The sequence below is a fragment of the Terrapene carolina genome, unplaced genomic scaffold, assembly GCF_002925995.2.
Source record: "Terrapene carolina triunguis isolate 2854851 unplaced genomic scaffold, T_m_triunguis-2.0 Scaffold113, whole genome shotgun sequence".
NCBI lineage: Eukaryota > Metazoa > Chordata > Testudines > Emydidae > Terrapene > Terrapene triunguis.
The window spans coordinates 919,794-938,056 of NW_020664464.1; positions in this window are offsets into that span (position 1 = coordinate 919,794).

The window sequence follows — 18,263 nt, forward strand, 5'->3', positions numbered from 1 at the left end:
AAGTTCAGATTCAGCTCCAAACTCTGCAGGTGTGGCCTTTCTCTAGAACAACATGCATATACATTTGGATTCTGGTTCTGATTATAGACACGAGATAATATAACCCAGCCTGTGACATAAAATAGTTCAAAAAGAACAAGTGGCAGTTAGGTGGCTAACTCCCACTGAAAGGGGAATTGGTTTGGGATGTCTTTACTTACATATACTATTTCTTTCTGGATGCCAATTGACACAGGTCATCACCAACTTTAAGCCAAATCATTAGGTGAAAATTGGTGCTAACTGTTGACGGGACATCAGAAAACAGCAAAACTTTTAAACATAGCACTAAGGCTTAATTTTCATTAAAGCTTCACCACCTTCCTTATGCAGGTCTCAAGCATGGAAGATAAAGGATTAACGTGACACCATAATTTTAATCATGTAACGTTTGCTTTTAGCCCTACATTCAGCCCACAGCAGCCAATTAACTTGGCTAGCTATTGGAGAACCTGCATGGGGGAAGACAGAAAAAAGTCTTCCACTCCCTCCAGGCTGTAGAGTGGCAGCAGTGTCATTCTGCACCTACTGTGCCAGACCAGTGATGGGGATAGTCTCCCAGTGCCAAGTACTCCCTGGAGCATGGGCAGGAGGTAGAATACATCATCCCTAGAGCCCTAGACATTAAAATTCCACCCCCAAAAGCTCAGCTAGACAAGGTAATGAACTGCTGCTAAAGCCTCTCACGTAAGTCAAATTGTCCCTTTCTAACTGCTTTCTAATAAGAGCACCCACACTGGACTTATACCCTTCAGTTTCTACCTTGCATATTGCTTAGATTCAATTATTTACTCTCTTTGCTTGAGCATCAGCAACAGAGACAACTTTATATGATTGGGGAATTTTGGTGATAAAGTAATTTATAGGACTGGTTGAAAATTCTGTCAACATTGTTAATTTTATTTTTATTCATTTACTTTTGCAAAAAGTGTCCACTTTCCATGGGTAATTTTCACTTTTGGTGAACAAACTGAGTATCTGAAAACTTTTTGATTTTCTGTGGAATACCAAATCTTTTTTATTTGGAAATGGCATTATGGTGTTTCATGGGAGTTGCAGTTTGGGTGATGCCTCATGTCCCCGTGTAAGGGCAGGGTTTCCCATCTAGACTACATGTCCATTATGCACCATGGTCAGGAAGATCCCATGAGGCAATATGGTGATTCAGCAAGAAGGAAGATCACGGTGCATCATGTGATATGTAGTCTGGCCGGGGCCTAGTCTCATAGGGGAAAATGAGAGCACATAAGGCACCCAAACTCTTATGAAGCACTATGGTGGCACTTTTGAACCAAAAGGTTAATTTTTTTTAGCCTAAGATTTTCAGATTTTTACCAAAACAAACAAACAAACAAACAAACAAACAAGCCAAAGTTGTCCATAGGGGGGGAAAAAAAATATTCTGACCACCTCTAATAATTTACTGTTTATGTTTTGTGGTTCCCCAATTTTTACTCAACTGCAAGCTCCATTTACTCTCAAAGTGCAGCAGGTCTTTTATGTGGGTGATTGTTTTTTATTCTTTTTTGTTTGCTTGAATATTTAATTTTAAATGGTCATTAACGAGTAATTTATTGCTTAGACATTGATATGTGCAAAATTATTCTGGGTATTTTTACAAAATATTCAAGTATTATGATCTTTAGGATTCCAGCTAATAAGGCATTATCTGAAATTATTGCTGTTAAGATTCAGCTGGAGGCTTTAAAATGTAATGAAATAAATTTCATAACACAATTCACTGCTTTTGAATGTTAGGTTTTCTAGTTACAAAATAAAATAAACTCATCTCTCTCTGAATATAAAGTTTGCACCCTGGCTCAAGATAACAATTATCCCAGCAAAGCATTCAAAGGTGCATTATTCCCTTAATGAATATAGTGTTTAAAAAAAAGTCAGATTAATCACAGCATTACAAATTTTATTTGGCAAACCCAACATTGACAGAACAGTACAGTTGTGCACTTTGTACTGAGTGTGGCTGCTCTTATCACTACTGGGACTATCTGCTATCTCAGAGCTGTCATAGCACAGAGGTTACTTGAGATAAATCACTTAGCAGCAGCTGCAGGCCCTTCCAAAGTAACAGATTAGATACAGTATATGCAGGGTAATGCAGAGTGAAACAGACTGACTGAATATTTGGGAATCTGAATCAGTAATATCCTCCTCCCTAGTTAAAGCTCAGACCCAGTGAAGTGTCAGAGAAATCGGTGAAGATCGTTCTTCACTAAGGTCACTGTGGTCTGCAATAAGAATATATTGAGCCAGCATAGCAAATAGATTCTTGCCATGGCCATTTTTTGCTGCTGTTTTCCTTTTTTGACAGGTTAATTTTTTATTCTACTTTCAGTCTGCACCTATGGTTTAGGACCTTCCTATGCAGCAGCTTGTTTTCTTAGAAAAGGGGGAATTGCCCTACAGCTTCTGCATGGTTCACAAGCTAATCCCAATGTTTAATTATAAATATTCTGAGGTCCAGAAGAAAGTGAATTTGATGCTATTCATTATTAGTTTTATTGCCAGTCTGAGACAAGGAAAAGAAAATGAGTTACATTAAATGAAGATCATATACGTTAAGAACAAGCATTAGCTAGTGTCTTATCAAGTTAAACAAAATAATGTATTTATTATATAGAAATTGATAGTGGTGTCTATCAGCAGGGCATTTAAGTGCCTCATCGTTAGCAAAAACAACAGAATGTGATAAAAATCCCTGCTTCTTAAACCTTCCCTTCTTTATTATAAAATATAGCATAAGCCTTTCCACAAAGAATACAGTACACAACATTTCAGTTACTGTCGAACATGATTAGGAGGAGACAGCAGAGACAAGGTGTGTGAGGTAATATCTTTTTTGGACCAACTTCTGTTGGTGAATGAGAGGAGATGGGTAAGTTCAGCACCAGTTTCTTGTATTGGCATTCAAAGTTCAGAAATGGACTAGCTGAGTTTTTCAGAAATCTCAGTTTACCTGAACTAACCCAGTTCTTTTGCATATTCAGGGTGGGTCAGCTTAGTGATAATGTTTGTATTGCAATGCTAACCCAGAAGACACTATGTTCAAGCCCTCCCCACATTCCCCCAAATGGGTGGTTGGATAGGAGAGACTGCACGGAAAAGCAATTAGCTATGAAGAGTGCTCAATGCCAAATTATGGGGCAAAAGAAAAAGGGTTGAGATTATACACTTACAAAGTTTGTGGATAGTACCACGCTGGGAGGAGTTGCAAGTGCTTTGGAGAATAGGAGTAAAATTCAAAATGATCTAGAAAACTGGAGAAATGGTCTGAAGTAAATAGGATGAAACTGAATAAGGACAAATGCAAAGTACTCCATGTAGGAAGGAACAATCAGTTGCACACAAACAAAATGGAAAGGAGTGCTGCAGAAAGTGATCGGGGGGGGGGGGGGGCATTGTGGATCACAAGCTAAATATAAATCATCAGTGTAACAACCTTGCAAAAAAAAGCAACCATTATTCTAGGATGTATTAGCAGGAGTGTTGTAAGCAAGACATGAGAAGTAATTCTTCCACTATACTCCATGCTGATTAGGCTTCAACTGGAGTATTGTGTCCAGTTCTTGGCACCAAATTTCAGAAAAGATGTGGATAAAATGGAGAAAGTCCAGAGAAAAACAACAAAAATGATGAAAGGTCTAGAAAACATGACCTATGAGGGAAGATTGACAAAAATAAGTTTGTTTAGTCTGGAGAAAAGAAGACTGAGAGGGGACATGATAACAGTTTTCAAGTACATAAAAGGTTGTTACAAGGAGGAGGGAGGAAATGTTCTCCTTAACCTCTGAGGATAGGACAAGAAGCAATGGGCTTAAATTGCAGCAAGGGAGGTTTAGGTTGGACATTAGGAAAAACTTTCTAACTGTCAAGGTAGTTAAGAACTGAAATACATTGCCTAAGGACATTGTAGAATCTCCATCATTGGTGATTTTTAAGAACAGGTTAGACAAAGACCGGTCAGGGATGGTGTAGATAATACTTAGTTCTTCCATGCGTGCAGAGAACTGGACTCTTGAGGCCCTTCCAGTCCTATGATTCTATTTGTAGTGTTTCTTTAAAACTGTAGCAGGAAACAGGCTGAGAGTAAGCTTCTGAAGATTCTATGCCGAAGTTCTACAGTGAAGCAGAGGGAGGGGGAGAGAGAGAGAGAGAGAGAGAGATTTAGCAAAAATAATGTTTTCCATATTCTAATAAAGCATTTTGTTCCGTTTTAGAGAACAGTGATTCCTTTTGCGATTCTTTGGCAGTCACATGACAGGAGGTGGCCATGCACTTCCCCATGAATCAGGGCTTGTCCTGCCACATGACATCCAGAGATCTGGGCTGGTATTGTGATGAGATGCTGCCTCTATGTAATGCATAGTTACGTTACAAAGTTGCCCTTAAATCCTTTGAAATAGTGGAGAAATATGTTACAGTTCTATGACTGTGTAATTTAACAAGATGAGATGTTTCAGTTTGGTGTTTTGAGCAGCAGATGGAGTTTCTGTGGACAGAGGTTGATAGTTATGTATGTTTATTCACTAAGGTCTCACTCCCGCGGACCTGCTCTCATTCAAGTCAATGAGAGTTTTGTCATTGTCTACAAAAGGAACAGGTCAAGGCCCTAAGTCCTAGTCCTACCATCCTTACTTAGCCAAATATATTGACTAATGACAAAGCAGTACAGCACAAAGAGGAGACATACATACCCTCCTTCTGAGAAGCAACGCTTGCAGCATGGTGACCTTACACAGAAATTGTGCTTCAAAGATACACAGTTCAGCTAGTTGTATTTATAGCTGATTTTACGAGTTACAACATTCTTTACACATCACTAAAATCCAACCCACCACTGTCCTAGTTCCTTAACTTGTAGTTCTGTGCCTTTCATCTCTCTCTTTTGGATACTGCATTCCAGGTACTAGTCCATGAAGGTACCTCCCCAGCTTGTACCATGGCAGAGCATTAACGTATTTTGCCTTTGACACATTCCCTATTTGCTTTGCAAAGTGTTGTGGGATAGTTGACATGGGTAAACAGAGTTGTGAGAACATAAAACATTTGGTTAACATAACTTCCCAACACTTATTTATAATGTATATTTCATTAATACTATGCACGTAATACCTAATGTGGTGTACACAACACCTAACATATGTATTTGCTACAAATGCTGAGCTCTGTTGAGCTGCTATTTATCAGAATACACTTAGACACCATCAAAAATACAGTACCTTTCCATTCTTCAGGTAAAATAGATTGTTGTAGAAGAGCTTTGCCTATAAATTACAGCTGACAGTTGAGGTGATTAAAGCACACGCTTTGATTGTATGCATTAATCTCTACAACTTTCATCACATCTAATTTAATTACACACAGGTGTACATTTCTTTTTAATTCATTAGCTTGTCAGTAACCAGTTGCACTGTATAGTATTGTTTGCAAAGGTGCCTCACAGTTAAGTCAATGGACAAACTGAAGAACTGCAAAATAAAAACACTCAACCATCAACAATGCTCCCCCAAAAGATCAACATTCATGTTAATAAATCAATGTGTGCAATGAGACCATTTATTTTAGTGATTGAGCCCCATCCACCAGTCCAGACGGCAGCAGCCAGAAGTATTGAATCCTTTCTGTGCTGTTGTTGAAGGACATTCTGCTTCAGATCCTGACCACTATTAAGTTAGTTTAACATTAAAAAAAATGTTATGACATTTGTCTGTTTGTAGCTGTTCAGTTTTTAGGTCATCGAGTCCAATCCTGTTTCCACTGAAGTCAATGCAAGTTTCAACATCAATGGGGGAAGATCAGGCCTTTATTTTTAAGTAGCTCTGAATTTTACATTCCACCAATGAGGTATGTGTGCCTTCTTGGATTGAACATGGCTTTATGTGAAAGTGTTTGTATAATTGATAACTGGTCTAGATTCTTATCCAGTGCTTAGTTTGTGCCAGGGCTTTACCAGGACTGAGCCCCAGCACTTCTAGGCTTGGCAGTTCATATCCCCAGCACCAGTGGGCTTGCCACATCAGTTATGAAAGTAAAAATAACACTTGAGCCCTGGCACCTCTTTCATTACAAATTAAGCAACGCTCTTATCCATTTATTAATGCCTAGAAAAGCATTTTTGAACAGAAGAATTTGTTCAGTCTTTTGAATTTAATACTGGATAAGCTGTAATGAAGCAGTATCTTAAAAGCTGAAAGTCCTTCTTTGAATTCTGTTGTAGCTATTAGATATCTTGGGCCAAGTTTTCATCTGGTATAAATTGGCACAGGTCCATTGAAGTCATTGTTGCTTCAAGACTGTCAATCTGGCACCTTTCAACAACACTAAATGAACATTTAAATATTTATATAATATAGAATATGGAGCAAGGAGAAGCATGAGTGTTTTAAAATATGTTGATAGTGTGAAAATGGATTTTCTGTGTTGCTAACTAGGTGGGATTTCACAGATAGCCTCCTGTCCTTTCACTGATGAAGGAAAGTAAGGTTTTTTTTCGTCTTTTTTTTAAACACATAATAAAAATGCACTTTTAATGTGGTTAAAACAAGAGAAAGAGCAGTTGTTGCAGTTATTGATGATTTCCACATTGCTAAGGACAAAGCACAGGAAATGAAAAAATATTATTCACCTATGAGTGAAGAACTGTCAGCAAGGGAGAGGGATAGCTCAGTCGTTTGAGCATTGGCCTGCTAAACCCAGGGTTGTGAGTTCCATCCTTGAGGGGGCCACTTAGGGATCTGGGGCAAAATCAGTACTTGGTCCTGCTAGTGAAGGTAGAGGGCTGGACTCGATGACCTTTTGGGGTCCCTTCCAGTTCTAGGAAATATAATAATATAAATAATATATGGAGATATCCTAAGTAGGGACCTCAGTTCTATATCCTCTGTATCCGTTCATAAAATTCAGTACAATGAGACCCCCTCAAGTGACTGAGCATCTGACAGAAGACTGAATTGTTTCACTGAAACAGATCTGCTCTATGCTACCCTTTACAATGCGTGCATAGTAAAAATCCATTTCGAACAAATACTATGTTGAAAGGCAGGGCCGGCTCCAGCTTTTTTGACGCCCCAAGTGGCAAACTAAAAAAAAAAGAAAAGAAAAGCCTGATTGAGCGGACCGATTGAGCTGCCGCCGAAGGGGAGGCGAGGCACTCAAGGACCTGCCGCTGAATTGCCGCCGCAGACCCGGACGTGCCACCCCAACAACAGATGGACGTGCTGCCCCTTTCCATTGGCCACCCCAGGCACCTGCTTCCTTCGCTGGTGCCTGGAGCCAGCCCTGTTGAAAGGCTATAGTAGGGAATGAATGAATGCATACCACACAGGTAAAACACTGCATTGTACAATATGTGTAATTATTAGATTTGTTAAGGGAATACACATAAGTAACTCTACTGTGCACCACCAGTGGAAGTCATTGTTGTATATGATGACATTCCCACTTTAAAACTTGTTAAAGGAATAACCTGCCCAAGGATTAATTCTGTTGCACACTATCACTATTAATTAAACAGGATTATTTTTTAATACCTTACATATGCATATTACTGTTTTCGAGTGATACATGAAATGATTTGGGAGTCCCTGAGAATCAATAATAGCAGAACTAATTATAACTAGCAAATGGCTATATGATTGCATGTCCCATGTTATGCCAAATTCCATGGAGGAACAGGGGAACATTACTCTGAAGTAATGTATAATAGAGGCCTGGTGAAGCTTTCATTTAATTGGGTGAAATACCTAACAGTGGTGAGTGCTTTTCTGATTACTTTTCTGTCCTCTATTTTACCATGGCAGAACATTAATGTATTTAAAGGTTATTTAATTTTAGATATATTGCAATTACTCCAGCCTTCTCAACTCCTTTGGCTATGCTTAAATCTTGAAGACGGAATCACAATCTAGATTACTTCAAATAAGTAATAGCAAGAGACCAGAATTTTCCTGTGTTCTCAAACACATCATACCATATTAATCTCCATTCCACTATTCTGTACAATCACTGTTTGGTAGGGAAAATTACCAGTTGCATTTTGATACAAGATACACCATTGCTTACTCATGGAGTTCTTCCAATACAACAACTAATCAATCTATAAAAATAATCTTGCAATTTAACATATTAAAGGATGGATTTGAACCTGGATGAACAAGAATTAAAAATTAAAATGGTGAAATTGACCAGAATAGCTTTGGGGAATAGCTTCTGTAACATCTCTCCTGGTCAGTAATTGTATAAGACAGTGACTACTTGCAATATAGTTACATTGCAATTACAATTTGGTTTTTATTTTTAATAACTGATTAACACTAATGAATAGAATCTGAAGATTGGCTACATGGTTGAATTCCTTATTACTATTCCCTTGGTGATATTCATAATACGTGTATTTTTAGAATGCAAGTATATTAACTAGATAGTGTTTAAACTGAAATTATTTTTAGTCATGTAGCTAACCACCAAATAACCTATATTTACCACAAATTCATGCACCAAAAACTATAACCACAGATTTCCATTACTTGCATCTGAAGAAGTGAGGTTCTTACCCACGAAAGCTTATGCTCCCAATACTTCTGTTAGTCTTAAAGGTGCCACAGGACCCTCTGTTGCTTTTTACAGATTCAGACTAACACGGCTACCCCTCTGATACTTATAACCACAGTGTAACTGTACTGTAATTACATTAGAACACAAGGTAGATGAGGTCATATCTTTTACGGGACCAGTGTCTGTTGGTGAGAGACAAGTTTTTGAGCTTGCACAGACCTTTTCTTCAGGTATGAGAAATGTACTCAATATCAGAGCTAAATAAACTTCCAAGACCTGAAGACGAACTCTGTGTAAGCTCAAAAGCTTGTCTCTCTCACCAAAAGAAGTTAGTCCAATAAAAGATATTACCTCACCCACCTTGTCTCACTAGGATCCTGGGACCAACATTGCTACAACACTGTATACTGTAACTACATTGTAATATATAGTGGAATTAGAAAATGTAACTCAATTGACTGTGGAAATGGAATCCACAGATGAATGGACTAATATAGATCAACCTATATGTCCAACCTATATTGTTTAGATTAGTTGGAAAATATTAAGGGCCATATTTTCAAACTGATTTCTGAACTTGTTCCTGCAATATTTCCAAAGAAAAAATCAGTCTTTTCCAAAGCAAATATGATAGTCAGGTGTCTGTCAAAAGCTAACTTCCTTTCATTTCCTTGGTATTATAATGACTCTTTCAAAGTCTGAAACTGGAATTGGCTTTCTTACTACTTTTTTTGCACCTGTGTGGCACACACATGCACACATCCTCCTCCCCACTAGTTTAATCATTTTATTTAATCCTTTTAATTCAAGGGTGTATCCTTGTAGATAAAAGAAGTTTTATTATCTACTTGTAAGGCAAAAATTATCAACACCGAGAACAAGAAATTATCCCACCACCAAGTTCCTGGAGGGAAAAAATATTGATCCAAATTTGAAAAAAAAAGTTTGGGGAGAAAGAAAATCACATTTTTAATGCTACTATTCTGTAGAGAAGAGAACTGAAAGACATAAGAGAAACAACAACAGCAATAGCTGCTAAACCCAGAGACATCACTAAGATTTGAAAACGAGAAGAGGGGAATTATACCATTCTGGTATGGACTGGTCAATATTGCAGTGCACATATGTATACCTGTCCTCTTAAATTGTTAAACCAAGGTCTCTTCTGTCCATCCAGATCAAAATAAAATATGCCACTTTTCAAAAAGAAGAGAAGCTATTCCTGTTCCCAGTGGATGTCACAAAACTTGTGAAGTTCGCAGTCATTGGTATGTCAATATGTAGACAAATGCATGGCATGGATACTGAACTATCTTCCCACCCCCACAAGTGGTACCTCTAGCTTCTGTGTATAAAGAGAGGACTTCAACCCTCCAGGATGTCACAATCTGGCAGCTTCCACAAGCACTACATTCAACGGCAATATTTCTAAAAGAGGAATTCTCAATGCACAACATGCTGGTCAACAAGAAGACTAAGTAGCTTTCTTGTTCTCTCCTGAGTTCATTTAAATCATAAGGGGGTAAAAAGAAATATACCTCTCAAAAAGTGAACCAACTCATTCGGGCCTGTATAACCTTTGGTTTGGGCTGGGAAGATGCATGTCTTCTAGGCCCCGTCAGGCCCCAACACCTTCCAACGCAAGATATATCCTACACCCCAGTCCATTCACTCCCCCCCCACATGGATCCTGATCTGAAGTAGGGCTCCCCCTGGGGTACCAGGTATAGGAAGGGGCTGTGCCACGGAGCTGAGAGGAGCCTGTTTGTATGTTGGACAGCTGATATCTGAGCATGGAGGAACACTTCCACCCCAATGCCTGGATAGGAAGGAAAATGATCTGAGACTCTGACAGTAATCCTAGAAAGATTAATTTGACCTTCAGAGCTACCAACCTACCACCAACTGGATGCATGTTCTGTTATGGAGAAATAAAAAAACAGTTCCTGTATGAAGAAAAGTCCCTTGGACAGAATGGATAAAAATTCCTCCGGAGGAAAAGAATTCTCTCCGTCTGAGATGGAAAAGAAAGAAGTTTCACATTAAGTGTGAAATATTTCACACAGCTCTAATCATGATGCAACATCTATGCAAAGGTTCAATTAGCAAGGTACAGATTCATTAAGATGTTTCTTTTTCAGTTCCTCATAGTTAATTCTGAGAGAACGAAGGATTCCCCCCCCCCTTATTATTATTAAGCATGTCCACAGGGAAGAATGGCATCTGCCTAATTTTCAGGATTTTTAGCTGATGGTGAACACTTTTGTTTTCAAATCAATGCTTTCTCAAGTAGGTTGTGCACTGAAAATAGAAAATATGAGAACTGGAAATTGACACGCTTTATAGAAGCCCATGACAGAATGTTTCTCTGTTTCATAGTTTAGGCAGAACGTATAATTACTTTCACATCTTCCAGGACGAGTAGGTTTAGTGTTAGATTGTCTTAATGCTATGAGCTTACGCTGCAAAAAAGCATTCTGGTGCTGTCATTTGGAGCCAACTTAGTGAAATTTATCTTATATTTATGTTCAAATTCTGTGAGAGATTATCAAGCAACTCGATCCATATTTTTGGTTAAATTTACCATACAGTTTTGTCATCTCAACTCTATCTTCTTATTTTTGACAGGTTATTTTCTGATGTGGCTCACTCCAGGGAACACAGCAAAAGTTTGATTGCTGTTTTCTGGGCCCTATTTTAATTAAGATGTGCTTTTTCATCTTTCTAATGAATAGTGTCAGCCTCTTTTAATGCAAATTGTGCATACATTTATGCTGTGAATGAGTGCAATTATGAATAGCAGAAGTTTTGTGATATGTGAAACTCTGGGAGCGTGAAGATCTTGGCAACTTTTAACTGATAATTTGTTGCAAAAGAAAGCCTAAAACAGGCTTATCTACATATGAAGATGCTTCCATGCTCCTTATCACTGCAGTATGTGAGCACCTCACAATCATTAATGGAGGTTATTCTCACAACGGCTATGAGGGCGAGAAGTATTGTTCTATGGAGTACGTCCTCTAGGAAATGTAGAGATATTTTCTAAATGCAGTCCTTGGTTTCCTGGGACACATTTCTTGCCATAACAGAAAAAAGAAAGCCTGGAAAAAGGCAGTCATAATCTATACCTACAGAGTAGCAGGAAGTTTGTTACCTCATGGCTGTACCTAGTTCCTTTTCATAATCAAGGGTTTATTCTGACAATCATCTTTTTAGTCCGTGGTCTCAGGAGTGGAAGGCTCAGAAGGCTGGCAGACCCGTTGAGATGTAAGATTGAAATGGCTGCTACGGATTCTGTGCAACTGCCTATAACTTCCCTACCAGCCCCACCAGCAGAACAAACAAAAACACAAAAACCTAGAGAAAGGCACAGAGTACATAACTGTGAGTACTATAGCGATACTAGCAAGGGAAAAGTTCACAGAAATTAAGTACAGAAAATACTGGCCAAGTACAGAAACATGTAAAGCAGAAACCAATGCCAGAGATGAGCATGGGTATAGGAAATGCCCAGCTTTCAGGCACATATGTAGAAACTGTAATAAACCCAACCATTATCCTTAAATGTGCAGAGAAAGCAGTAAAATGTACGTATTAAGTGCAGAAAGGGAATACTCAGGTGAAAAGGAAGAGCTATTCTTAAGCACAGTAATGGAAGAGGCTGAACATTTCAAAGATTCGCTAATTAAAATATGCACAAATGGCACTTATGTGACATACAAGATAGACACTAGGCATAAGTAAATATAACACAAACTGAAATAGAGAAATGTTAAGAGCAGATAAGAGTGAAAGAGTCAAAAGTGTCTATGAAAGATTATAATGGAGGAACAATTCCAGTTTTGGAAGAGTACACGCAAACTTAAATACAAAAGGAAAACAAAACAAGAGTTTGTGTTGGTACACAGAGGTATGCAACAGTCTTTGGTCTACACATATTAAGTGCTCGGTCTCCTTTAGAGGATGTATACCATAGAGAAACAGAAAGACAACATAGAACCAATTATGAAACTATCATCATCATGAAAATATATTCACAGGAAATGGATGCCTGCCAGTAACAGACATGATGTGATTAAGAGAAGATCAGAATCTGTGGTACATGTTATATGAAAAGTTCTAGGAGCCTTAAGGAGGAGGGTAAAAGAAAAGCTGCAAAACATGAAAGCAAATGGTATAATTCAGAAACTAGAACCATCAGTAAACTGGATTCACTCCTTAGTAATTGTAGAGAAAAAAAGGATGGGGATGACAGGAGTATGGACCCTAAGGAGAACAAAAACATAACAAAGAGAACCCGTTTACTTGGCTACAAGAAGTGAATTGTCTGAGATGGCATGAGACACATTCCTCAGCAAATTAGATGTGTTGGTTGTATTCTGGCAGATCCCCTACAGCTCCAACATCTGAACTTTCAGCATACTATTTGATAGATATTGACTCCTAAGACTGCTTTTCGGAATATGTTCGGATCCTAAAATATTTCACCGTACAACAAGCCAGATGCTAGAGGGTCTAGCAGGTGTGAACGTGTGCATTGATGACACAATAATTTAGGGGTAGGGAGTACAAGTGAACATCAGAAATGCCTGAGGAGAGCACTGAAAATTGTGAGATCTAATAACCTTAAACTGAAAAAAGTCAAATGTCAATTTCAAACAATGGAAATAACATACTTGGGAGAGAGACTGATCTCCAAGGGAACCTCACCTGATGAATCTGAACATGCCAAGATCAGAAGATTAAAGGGGAATTTAAAGGCTCCTAGATACATTGAATTATGTCAGAAATTCACACCTAACTATACATCTTGCACGACTCACTTAAAATATCTCCTGCACAAGGTCAGTGAATGGTCATGGATGCCAAGTATACAAGAAAGTTGATTGATATAAAACACATTCGGACATCAACTCCAGTGCTGCAATTATTTTGACCTATTGAATGACATCAGACTCTCCACAGATGCCTCAAAAGTGGCCTGGAAGCAGTACTTTTACAGTGTCATGGAACTGATTAGTTGCCAGTCTTTCATGCATCTAGGGCTGTGACAGCTGCAGAGAAGATGCATGTACAAACTGAAAAAACAGACTAAGTCTGGCATACGGATTTACAAGATTTCCTGACTTTCTCTGTGGGTTGTAGCTTCAAAGCAGAAACTGATCCCAACACAAAAAAAGGGACTTGGAGAAGCATTACTAAGGATACAGAGACTACTTTTGAATGCACAAAGGTATGATGTGATCCTGCAGTTCTAACCTGTATGCCACTTGTTAATGGCAGATATACTCTCTAGAGCAGTGGTTCTCAAACTTTTGTACTGGTGACCCCTTTCACATGGGGGGGTCGCACTCAGAGGCTTGCTAACAAATTAAAAACACTTTTTTATATATTTAACACCATTATAAATGCTAGAAGCAAAGCAGAGTTTGGGGTGGAGGCTGACATCTCGCAACCCCCCCATGTAATAACCTCGTGACCCCCTGAAGGGTCCTGACCCCCAGTTTGAGAACCCCTGCTCAAGAGTATATGGTCCATCTGAAAATACACAACTTGATGATCTGGAACAAACAGTAAACATACATATGAACCGATGAGTGTCGTTTACTGTATCTCCAGGCATATGGGATGAACTGGAGACAGAAACAGCTAAAGATGCAAGCAGTGATACAAGTAAAGGAGAAAAAAAAAATCAACAATTCCCATTTGCCCATTTTTACCATAAAAATAAGCGTCCAGCAGTCTTGAGTGTGGTCTTAAAAGGGAACATAGATCGTTGTTCCTACAGTAATGAGAAGAAGAATATGGTGATGAATGCACACAGGGCACCTGGGAATGACCATATCAAAAAGGAGAGCTACAGAAGTTATATTCTGGTCACACTTGAATAGTGATTTCAAAGAAATGATGAGCAGATGTGGAATCTATCAGAAGAACCGATTCCCATCGGAAATAACCAATGATACCATACAAACAACTTGTAATTCCATGGGACAAAGCTGGAATTCAAATGTTAACTTTGGAAGACAAGATCACCTGATTATAATGGACTACTTCACCAATTTCCCAGAAGTATTTACATTTGAAGATACCCCAGCAGCAAGAGTTGTCAGGCACAATAAATATGTGTTTGCATGTCATGGAATTCCAACACCAACAACAACTGACAATGATCACAGTTCAAGAATAGGGAATTCCTGGACTTTGCTAAACATGTACGACTTTCATCATGAGACCTCTAGTCCCATATATCTTCAAACCAATGTGAAGCTGAATGTGCAGTACATATAGCAATGGATGAAAGAAAAGAACTATATTTATCACTAGTCAACCATAAAGTTATACTGCTGCAATGGGAAAAGTCAACTGCTGAACTCCCCTACAACTGACCCTCCTAACAGATATGAGACAAAACCAAAGGAATGACTAAGGAGTCTGTGATAGTGAGGAAAAGACTGTGAAAGTACAATCAGACAAAATCACTTCCAAAACCTCTTCCACAGTTAAATTGCAAAGACTTGGATAGAATTTGTCAAGATGGCCCATCAAAACCACAGTTATAAAAAAGGGGTCATCTTGCTCATACTCAGGTGATCACAGATGAAAGCAAAATTTTATGAAGAAAGTGTAAGCATCTGCTCAAGATACCGGACAACTTGGCTGAGACAAGCCAAGTGAGTAGACATACAAGTTGAAAACCATTCACAAACTGACCCTGTTATAGAACATGAGACTGAACCTTAGAGAGGATTTGACTCAAAAGGATTCAGCAGATTGGGAAGATTGCTGAAATACCCTAAGAGACCGATTAAGACATGTCAGTGTTGTATTTAAGCAAACTGAAAAGTTGTCAGTGTATTTGTAATGGTTTGATAGTTTAATTTAATAGTGTTTTAGTTCAGTCACATTTAAAAAGAAATCTAAAAAGGGGAAGATGTGTTATAGAATAAGTCCCCCAGGAAGTGTAGAGATGCCAACTTCCTGTACATTCTAGATGCAGTCTTTGGTTTCCTGGCACAGACTTCCTGTTGGGGGCAGATACAAGGAAGCCCACGACAGGGCAGACACAGGTGGCAGCTACACTGAGAGTAAAAAATTTGTCACCTCATTTCTACACATAGTTCCTGTTCGTTCTAAAGAGTTTATCTTGAAACTGGTCTGCTCATCAGTAAGATACTACAAATATTATCCCTATTTTATAGGTGAGAATTGAAGCACAGAGTAGATTAAGTGACTTGCTCAGAGTCACACAGGAAATCTATGGCTTAGCAAGGAACTGAACCCAGGTCTCCAGAGACCTAGTCCAGTCCTCTAACTACTAGACAATCCTTCCTTCTTGATGTCACTTTGTTTTAATAGGAAGAACTTTCTGGTTGACTAAAAGTGGGTAAGTCAATTATGGGCAACCTAGCGAAAGGTGATGTACTATCACACTGCAGATGTAGGATGGACATAAAGATTAAACTGAGCAATAGCAGCAGGCAGAAAAGAACACTGATGATCATCCCACTCCAGAATATAGCTTGAGCTGAGATGATGGAACATGAGCATTGTATCCTGCAGGAATTTGAGGCAGGGTGTCTTGTGGAGGTTAATATTTGCATAATAATCATCTTTATTAATTATTAATTTACTGTTAACATTAAACTAGCACTCAAGAACCCCCATCACAGCACTGAACAGCAAAGGGGGGGGGGGGAGAAGAGTCCCTGGCTCCTTGGAAGAGGTGGGCAAAGCTGACAAATACTTAGGATTCCAAGTACCAAATGATAATGATTAAAGAATTGGAAAACATGTCTTATAATGATAAATAGATTGAGCTCCTTGAGTCTATCTTAATAAAGAGAAGGTTAAAGGGAGGCTTGATCACACTTTATAAGTACTTACACAGGGAACAAATATTTGATAATGGGATCTTCAATCTAGCAGACAAAGATATTCCAAGATCCAATGGCGGGAAGTTGCAGCTAGACAAATTCGGACTAGAAATAAGGTGTGTATTTTTAATAGTGACAGTACTCAACCATTGGAACAAATTACTAAGGGTTGTGATAGAGCCTCCATTACTGGTAATTTTTAAATTAAGATTGGATTTTTTAAAAGGCTATATTCTAGTTCAAACAGGAATTATACTGGAGAAAGTCTATTGCCTGTGTTGTACGGGAGGTCTGAATGGATGATCACAGTAGTCAAGTATGGCCTTACAACCTATGAACCATCTGATTATAAAGATCCCCAAATAGTACAATATGAAAGCGATCAGTTGTGTATTGTATATCACTAGTAGCAGGCCTATTTTTATTGAACAGTTCATAGATTTTATTGTCAGAAGGATCTATTACAGTTCTCTAGTTTGCCTTGCATAACACAGGCCACAGAATTTCACCCAGCGAACCCTGCATTGAGGCCATTAACTTGTGATGGAACCAGGGCCAATCGGGGGGAGGGAGGGAGAAGAAGGCCATTTGGCCTGGGCCTCAAGCTCAAAGGGGGCCTCAAATTTAGACACTTGTCAATTTTTTGGCATTTGATAAGTTTCACAACTTGTTTTTATACGCATCCCTATCGGACCAAAATGTGACACAGTCTCTCAGCTTAGAGCTGCAAATTTAAGCAAATAAGAGATGTGATTTGGTAAAAGACTTTTTTTGTTAACGGATATAGATTTTGTCATATTAAAGAGTTAAAAATGTTCATAAATATTAATAAAAATATATCGGTTCTGATGGCAAAAGATAAGATAATGTGTCGTCATTTTTTATTTTTATTATGGCTAGGGGCCTCAAAAGCTGGAAGTGGCCCAGGCCTCTTTGGACCTCTGAGAGAGCCTGGATGGAACTACAGCATATTGTACTTTCAGTGGGTGTGTATAGGTATTTTTCAATGTACATTTTGAAGACCCCAAATCCGAGCCCACCACCCATGCTGAGTAGCCAGGAAAGGTAATGGGCAGACGCAGAGAAGGTAGGAGACCCCTTCATCCAGAACCTCTGTGGAAACTGCTCCAACCAATAGACTCCACAAGCCTTTGTGAGAGGGGAAAGAAAAATGATGGGTGGAACTATGTAGCAGCGGAGCCTCCAGCCCCTAGCTCATCCAGGTCCTGTCTTCTATGTCCTGTCAGGTAGATTTATGAAGCAACCAGGTGTTGCACTATATAGGGAGTATGCACCCCTGTGTAGATCCATCCCCCAACAGTCAACCTCTCCCCATCTTGGGCATCAAAACAACACTGTTTACACTGCTGTTAGACCCTCTTTAGCACTGGAATGGAGCTGGCTTTGGCAGTTAGTGCTGTAGCAGGTGCAAGATTGACACACTATATTCAAAGATTAAACACAGGACAGTCAGCAGCAGTATGTATTTTCCAATGCTGTCCTGTCACTGTTCCTCAACTCTGTTCTGTCAGGACCATTTCTCCAACCCATTCAGCCTTGATTCCTTGCCTGAAACTTCCAACACATGTGCCATTTGTGAGGGTGCTTTTATGGGATGGGAACACCCACTCAAGGCCACTGACTCATTTCATATAGGTCACCAAACAACCAGAGAAGAATGATTCCTTCCGTTACAAGCTAAATAACATTCACACTGGTCACTAAGTGGTTAAAAACTCAATATCCCATTATAAATCCCCTAAGCTAGCAAGTTCC